The sequence below is a fragment of the Lotus japonicus genome, chromosome 2 (assembly GCF_012489685.1).
Source record: "Lotus japonicus ecotype B-129 chromosome 2, LjGifu_v1.2".
Lineage (NCBI taxonomy): Eukaryota > Viridiplantae > Streptophyta > Magnoliopsida > Fabales > Fabaceae > Lotus > Lotus japonicus.
The window spans coordinates 7,936,638-7,945,526 of NC_080042.1; the positions used below are offsets into that span (position 1 = coordinate 7,936,638).

The window sequence follows — 8,889 nt, forward strand, 5'->3', positions numbered from 1 at the left end:
AGAGAAATTAGAGATGTGATTCTTTGATTTTCTAGTTGATGGGGGATTGATTTCTAAAGTTTTAAAACTTCCAAGGATCCCTCCAAATCTGATTCAAAACTCTTGTGACTCAGATTTTATTTCTTTAAATAATTAAGGATTTAAATGATAGTTTTAAAAGGGATTTAATTAGGAAATAAGCCAAATTTTGGGGACCGAATCAAGGAAGGTTGGAAGAGTCTAGAAACACTAAAATGGGCTGCAAATTTCGTGGGTTTGGGCTTCTTCTTGGGGAGAAAGAAAAGCATTTAATGCTTGCCTCTCACCCCTCACTATAAATAGAGCCTTTCCCCCTCTCATTTCTTCACACCAAGAGCTCTCCTCTCCTCTGCATTTGTGTGAGCTCTCTCTCCCTCTCTTGTCTTTATTTTATTTTTCTATTTCTTAGGTTAGTTTAGTTTCTAAGCCTTGAGCAAGGTCATTCTCAATATGCTCTGTGGTTGCAGCTTAAGCTGATCTGCCAAATCCAGAAGAGAATGATTTTAATCAAGTTGCTTAGAAATGTTTATCTATTTGAGGGTTTTCTTAAAGAAGTTCTTGATGTTCTTATTTTGTTCTTATGATCTTCAAAGAAAGGATTTTATAAAGGAGTTTTTGATCTTGGGAGGATTGAATCTATGCGAAAATTATGTTTTTCTTCGAAAGTTCTTCAAGTGTTCTTATGATCTTCAAGCAAAATGTTTTAGAAAAGAATGTTTGATCTTATGAAAGAAATGATTTTGGATTTTCAAGGTTTTTGGGGGGGAATTTCGTGATCAACAAGGGGATGGGCTTATGATCGATTCGATTGTCCGATTAGTAACGTTACTCTGTCCGTTCGTTGGTAGGAAATTTCCAAGTGTAGATCTAGCTTCAAGGAGCAACCCCAGAATTCTAGGAAAGCGTACCTTTGAGGTAAGGGCACTTCGGCTATGATTGATTGTGATTGTATGATTGTGAAATGCTAAGAACCTTATGATTTTCGAATATGCTAGTAAGGGCACTTCGGCCTCGGCCTAGATAAATTGTTTGTGATTGTGATTGTTAGCAAGCATGATGCTAGGACTATTGATGATGTATGTGCTAGATATGTTATATGATGATGCAATAAATGCTAGCTAGTGTTATTATGAACATGCCTATATGCTTAGGGTGTTAGCTATATTTATTGCTAAGCATGCAAGTTATTATGCGATGATATGTTGTTCATAAGAGATGAACGTGATGGGCTTAGGGCCTAGTGATTATGACTGACTTGCATGGCATGCATTGTGGACCAAGTGACCTGGATTGGGCTTGGTTGGCCACAGCTAGTGACCTGGATTGGGCTAGTTGATGGTGACGTTCAGGGGATGGACCTGAACAAAGGACGAACGTGAAACGGCAGTGCGTTGGAGAGGTCCAACCCCGATCATCAAGCTGTTGGGCAGCGGTGCGTTGGAGGTGTCCAACCCCGATCGTGGAGTCGTGTTCGTCCTGCCTTTCCATGAGGGATAGGCTTATGGATATCCAAAGCGTCTGCATGCATGTGCACGAGCATTGACTAACAATAAACTATGAGATAGTTCCCTATACTTGTGAAACTTAGAATTATGAGATAGTTCCCTATACTTGTGAACCTTATAACTTAATATAGTTCCCATATTTGTGAATGTTAGCTTAGTGAAGAACTTGTGATTGATAGGGTAGTATACCCTACTTATGATGTGTGTGTGTTAGAAGTTGACCCTTGCTTGTTTGCTTGTTGCTGTTTGTTGTTTGGGGCGCTTAACGCCTAGACAACAAGCATGCGTGTGATCAGTCGAGATGCGACCCTATATCTGCTTGATGTGGACAACGGCAAGGCTCGAGACATCGACTTCGCGACTGATGGTTCAGCTATGGGATTGGCGAGAGCAGAGGATGCGAGACGATATGATGTGAGCGCTGGAGGAGGCCTTGGAAGGCACGCGGCCTATGAGTCGGGTATTGAGTGTGATAATTGAGTCTGTACTTGGGGGTGGGCAGAGTTTGTTTATAGGGTTCGAACTTAATCATTATGTTGTAATTTGAAAGAATCATCGTACGCTTCCAAAGCTTTTATTAATAAAATGAATTATTCAGTCTATTTCTCATGTTACTACTTTTTATTTGTAAGCAATGTTATTGAAAAGTTTTATTTCAACGAAAATTTACACACGTTTTTGGAAAAAGGTTACTAAAGTGACCCTCGAGAAATTGGGGCGTTACATTGTGGTATCAGAGCTTTGGTTGAGAAAACCAGAGCTTTGGGTTAGTGGTGCCTAAGAGTTGTGTTCGAGAGAGTTGGGTAGAAATTGTTTGTTAAGATGTTTGCTTGACTTGTGAGATTGTCTGGAGCATCATTGTCGTGATGCTCAACCCTTGGAGTCCTTAGACTCTGAAGCCTTATTGGGTGTTTTGTGGACTGTAAACTTAGATGAGGAACTCGTGAAAGTTGAAAGATACCTCCACGACACGATCCATATAACACACAGTTGGCTTAGGCCATTAGCAAGCGACCCTTATGACGTGCACTATGGCTCAATTGCTGGGACTATGACAAGCCAGGCTGGCGAGGGATTGCAAGGCACTAAAGGTAGAAGCAACCTATAATGATGAATCTCATGGTGGCCAAGGGAACCAAGCTCGATGGAAGGACGTAACTTTCTTAGTGCGGAAAAGTGGATCGTTATGCCGACACCTGCAGGGAAGGTGCAAAAGTATGCTTTAACTAAGGGTTGCCACTTACCAAAGATCGAGGTTTGAATGAACGCTCCGAGTGGGAATAACCAAAGACTGCTACCGACATCAAGAGCTTTGTGGGTTTGGCTGGCTACTATCGACGCTTCATCGAAGGTTCTCGAAGTTGACGAGACCCTTGACACAACTTACTCGAAAGAATCAATTGTTCGTTTGGACGGAGAAGTGCGAAGCTAGTTTTCAAGAGTTGAAGAAGCATCTGACGACTGCACCAGTGTCAGCATTGCCATGGGCAGCTGAACCTTATGAAGTTTACTGTGATACTTCTCACTACAAACTTGGTTGTGTGATGATGCAACAAAAGAAGGCAGACACCCATGCGTTGAGACAATTGAGGAGTCGATACAAGAATAGCATGTCGGATCGCGAGAAGTATCAGAGTACGCAGCGGAAGCATGGTGTGCATTTCTGTGGCAGTTTCGAGGAGGAAACTATTTTAAGAGGGTGGTACTGTGTCGGACTCGTTTAATTAAATGATATTTAGTATTATGTTGTGTGAATTGTTTGTGCCTAATGTGTGTTATGCGATTTGATGTGTTAAAGGCTCCTTTTGGAGTCATATAGCGGGAAAACACATTGACCGAGTCAATGTCTTCCCTGAGTTTTTGTGATGTTTTGTGTGATTGTGTTACATCCTTGATTATCCTCGCTTAGCGGAGATGGTGGATGGAACCGTCAGCTAAGAAAGGATGGCAGATGGAGTCAATGATCGGAGTGCATCGATCGAGATGGTGGATGGAACCGTCAAGATTGATGAGATGGTGGATGGAACCATCAGTTGAGCAGGAATGGTGGATGGAACCATTGGTCAGACCGAGATGGTGGAGGGAACCATCAGGAAAAACGGGATTGGTGGATGGAACCAACGATCATATATGGTGGATGGAACCATGAATCGGACAAACTAGATGGTGGATGGAACCGTCGAAGGGCTAGGTGGTGGATGGAACCACCGAACGAGGGAATTGGTGGATGGAACCTTGACCTCGGTGTCCGGAAAGTTTGTCTTCCCGTGTTTGAGCTGTTGATGTTGCATCTGGATCACCTGGACGGGACGCCGACCAGCGTGTACCGGCGTGAGCATAACACCTGTTTGACTTAAACTTTTGTTGTTTTTGTGTGACTGTAATGAGGCAGTCTAGGTCGTGCTCTTACGGGAGAGTTTCGTAAGGTTCTACGACGAGTGTCTAGGTTATAGACAATGTAATGTGAGTAAATCGAACATCCTTACCAGTTATTTTTCTAATTGCCATCTTTTGGATATTGAGCCTGATCAACTTAATATTGGAAAATGGTGATCGGAATGATAATTGGTGTTGGGCTATGAAAAGAACGTTAAGGAGAAGGGGATTCCCTTTGTGGAAATGATGTGGAACCAGACGACTAGAGATGTCACGTGAAGACTGTAAGATCAAGTTTTGATCTAGTAGTACAACTCTATGTTTTGATGATTACAAGTTAACCTTTTGATATGAACAATTGTGGTACTCTAACGTGTTTTTCTGAGTGTGCTATTTACAGGCTCTGACCTCAACTCAATCTCACACAAATCAGAAGCACTGTGTTAAAGAGCGACCCAAGCAACGCTTTCGCATTCACCATGTTCAGTATGAACAGTGGAAAAGCTTCAGAAGTTCTGAAGTTATACAAACTCTGATGTGGACTCAGTCACTAGAAGTTCTGAAGATCCAGAAAGTTGGATAACCAAGAAACACTGAAGGCTCAGATATTCTGATGGTGTAGAAGACTCTGAAGATCCAGAAGCTGATTAGTGAAATTCTGAAGTCCAGAAGCAAGATACTCTGAAGACCATGTACTTCCCTCTGAGTTCAGAATCAGAAGAAACAATGGTCAGAGGATCTGGGCTTTCCCTCTGACTCTGATCAACCGGCTTCACATGTTCCAATATGAAGCATTCCCCTGATCAGAAGTCTTCTAGGTTTAAAGGTCAAGTCGCTATCCAAGTACAAAAGCAACTGTACCTTCCTGACGACCTACCTAACAGTCTCAGACATAGCAGAAGCTGGATTTTCCAGAACTGCCCTCCAACGGTAGCATTTTCCATGCAACGCTCAACCCTAATCCTTGGTGTATATAAAGAGGCTGAAGACTGAAAGAAGCGGCGAGAAGCATTCACATACGCGCAAGACAATTTCAAATTCTTCTAAGCTTTCTTTCATCTGAAATTCATTGAGTTTACTATTAGCTTTTTAGAAGCAAATCTCTTGTAAACAATTCTTTGATAAACAGTTTGTTTAGTTCCTTTAGGAGATCAAGGTTGATCGGATCCTAGAGAAGACTAAGAGAGTGAATCTTAGTGTGAGCTAAGTCAGTGTAATTGTTAGTCACTTGTAGGTTTCAAGTGCAGTTGTAACTCTTACCTGATTAGTGGATTGCCTTCATTCTAAGAAGGAAGAAATCACCTTAACGGGTGGACTGGAGTAGCTTGAGTGATTTATCAAGTGAACCAGGATAAAATCCTTGTGTGCTTTTCTATCTCTTATCTTTAGCACTTAAGTTCTCGAAAGATTTGTCAAAATCTTTAAGGTGGAAGCTTTATACTGAAAACGTTATTCAAACCCCCCCCTTTCTACCGTTTTTCATACCTTCAATTGGTATCAGAGCGCAAGCTCTGATTACCACACCTAACAGTGTTCAGTGATCCGGGCCGGTGTGAAAAACAATGGCTGCCACCACCAGTGAAACTCAAAGAGATGGTTACAATGCAAAGCCTCCTATGTTCGACGGTCAAAGGTTCGAATATTGGAAAGATAGACTGGAAAGTTTCTTTCTGGGTTTCGATGCAGATCTCTGGGATATTATTGTGGATGGCTACGAGCGTCCAGTTGATGCAGATGGCAAGAAGATCCCAAGGTCAGAGATGACTGCAGATCAAAAGAAGCTGTACTCACAACATCACAAAGCAAGAGCAATTCTTCTAAGTGCTATTTCCTATGAAGAGTACCAGAAGATTACAGATCGTGAGTTTGCGAAAGGCATTTTCGAATCTCTGAAGATGTCTCATGAAGGAAACAAGAAAGTCAAAGAATCAAAGGCATTGTCTTTGATCCAAAAGTATGAATCCTTCATCATGGAGCCAAATGAGTCCATTGAAGAAATGTTCTCCAGATTTCAGTTGCTTGTAGCTGGCATACGACCTCTCAACAAGAGCTACACAACAAAAGATCATGTCATAAGGGTCATCAGGTGTCTTCCTGAAAGTTGGATGCCTTTAGTGACTTCAATAGAGCTCACGGGAGATGTTGAGAATATGAGTTTAGAAGAACTCATCAGCATTTTGAAATGCCATGAGCTGAAGCGCTCAGAGATGCAAGATCTGAGGAAAAAGTCCATAGCCTTGAAATCTAAATCTGAAAAGGCTAAGGCTGAGAAGTCAAAAGCTCTTCAAGCTGAAGAAGAAGAATCTGAAGAAGCATCAGAAGATTCTGATGAAGATGAGCTGACTCTGATCTCCAAGAGACTCAATCGCATCTGGAAGCACAGGCAGAGCAAATACAAAGGCTCTGGAAAGGCAAAAGGAAAGTCTGAATCCTCAGGTCAGAAGAAGTCCTCACTTAAGGAAGTCACATGCTTTGAGTGCAAAGAATCAGGGCACTACAAAAGTGACTGTCCAAAGTTGAAGAAGGACAAGAAGCCAAAGAAGCACTTCAAGACAAAGAAGAGTCTGATGGTGACATTTGATGAATCAGAGTCAGAGGATGTTGACTCTGATGGTGAAGTCCAAGGACTCATGGCTATTGTCAAAGACAAGGAAGCAGAGTCAAAGGGAGCTGTTGACTCTGACTCAGAATCAGAAGGAGATCCTAACTCAGACGATGAAAATGAGGTATTCGCTTCTTTCTCTACCTCTGAACTGAAACATTCATTGTCTGATATCATGGATAAATATAACTCCTTATTGTCTAAGCATAAGAAGCTGAAAAAGGACTTATCTGTTGTTTCCAAGACTCCTTCTGAACATGAGAAAATTATTTCTGATTTGAAAAATGATAATCATGCTTTGATCAATTCTAACTCTGTGCTTAAGAACCAGATTTCTAAGTTAGAAGAAATTGTTGCCTGTGATGCCTCTGATTGTAGAAATGAGTCTAAGTATGAAAAGTCTTTTCAAAGATTCCTAGCTAAAAGCGTGGATAGAAGCTTAATGGCTTCAATGATCTATGGCGTAAGCAGAAATGGAATGCATGGCATTGGTTATTCTAAACCAATTAGAAATGAGCCCTCTGTGTCTAAAGCTAAATCCTTGTATGAATGCTTTGTTCCCTCTGGTACCATATTGCCTGATCCTTTACCTGCTAAAGTTGCTAAAAACCCTCTTAAAAAGGGATCCTTCTCTATGACTAAATATCATGCAAACATTCCTTTAAAATATCATGTTGAGACACCCAAGGTGATCAGAACCTCTGGGGTAACTAACAAGAAAGGACCCAGAAAGTGGGTACCTAAGGACAAGATTATCTATGTTGCAGATATCCTTGATAGCTCCACTGAAACACCAATCATGGTATCTGGACAGTGGATGCTCGAGTCACATGACGGGAGAAAGGCGTATGTTCCGAGAGCTGAAACTTAAGCCTGGAGGCGAAGTTGGCTTTGGAGGAAATGAAAAGGGTAAAATTGTTGGTACTGGTACTATTTGTGTAGATAGTAGTCCATGCATTGATAATGTGTTATTGGTAGACGGCTTAACACATAACTTATTGTCTATAAGTCAATTAGCTGACAAGGGTTATGATGTTATATTCAATCAAAAGTCCTGCCGGGCTGTAAGTCAAATCGATGGCTCTGTTCTGTTTAACAGCAAGAGGAAGAACAACATTTATAAGATCAGATTATCTGAGTTGGAGGCTCAGAATGTGAAGTGTCTTCTGTCTGTTAATGAAGAGCAGTGGGTATGGCATAGACGGTTAGGGCATGCCAGTATGAGAAAGATTTCTCAGCTGAGCAAGCTAAACCTTGTCAGGGGCTTACCCAATCTGAAGTTCGCTTCAGACGCTCTCTGTGAAGCATGTCAGAAAGGCAAATTCACAAAAGTCCCTTTCAAGGCAAAGAATGTTGTCTCAACCTCAAGGCCGTTGGAACTTCTGCATATCGACCTTTTTGGACCAGTGAAAACTGAGTCTATAGGTGGCAAGAGATATGGGATGGTCATCGTTGATGACTATAGCCGCTGGACATGGGTAAAGTTTCTAACCCGCAAGGATGAGTCTCATGCTGTGTTCTCTACCTTCATTGCTCAAGTGCAAAACGAGAAGGCTTGTAGGATTGTGCGTGTCAGAAGTGACCATGGTGGAGAGTTTGAGAATGACAAGTTTGAGAGTCTGTTTGATTCCTATGGAATTGCACATGATTTCTCTTGTCCCAGAACTCCTCAACAAAATGGTGTTGTTGAGAGGAAGAACAGAACTCTTCAGGAGATGGCTAGAACCATGCTCCAAGAAACTGGCATGGCTAAGCACTTTTGGGCAGAGGCAGTAAATACAGCATGTTACATTCAGAACAGAATCTCTGTGAGACTAATTCTGAATAAGACTCCTTATGAATTGTGGAAGAACATAAAACCCAACATTTCTTATTTTCATCCTTTTGGCTGTGTTTGTTATGTTCTCAATACTAAGGATAGATTGCATAAATTTGATGCTAAGTCTTCTAAGTGTCTATTACTTGGTTATTCTGAGAGATCTAAAGGTTTTAGATTTTATAATACTGATGCTAAGACTATTGAAGAATCTATTCATGTTAGATTTGACGATAAGCTTGACTCTGACCAGTCAAAGCTAGTTGAGAAGTTTGCAGATTTAAGCATTAATGTTTCTGACAAAGGCAAAGCTCCAGAGGAAGCTGAGCCAGAGGAAGATGAACCAGAGGAAGAAGCTGGTCCCTCTAACTCACAAACTCTGAAGAAGAGCAGAATCACTGCAGCTCACCCTAAGGAATTGATTCTGGGCAACAAAGACGAACCAGTCAGAACCAGATCAGCCTTCAGACCCTCTGAAGAGACCTTGCTCAGTCTGAAAGGATTGGTGTCCTTAATTGAACCCAAGTCCATAGATGAAGCTCTTCAGGACAAGGATTGGATTCTGGCTATGG

General features: G+C 41.6%; 1 long non-coding RNA gene across 1 annotated transcript; it reads left to right on the forward strand.

The window, feature by feature from the left end:
* Window positions 1–357: 357 nt before the first annotated feature.
* Window positions 358–2,105, forward strand: LOC130735233 (uncharacterized). The gene is made up of 3 exons (XR_009018345.1): window positions 358–375; window positions 867–933; window positions 1,797–2,105. It is a non-coding gene; the product is annotated as an uncharacterized LOC130735233 (long non-coding RNA).
* Window positions 2,106–8,889: the final 6,784 nt, after the last annotated feature.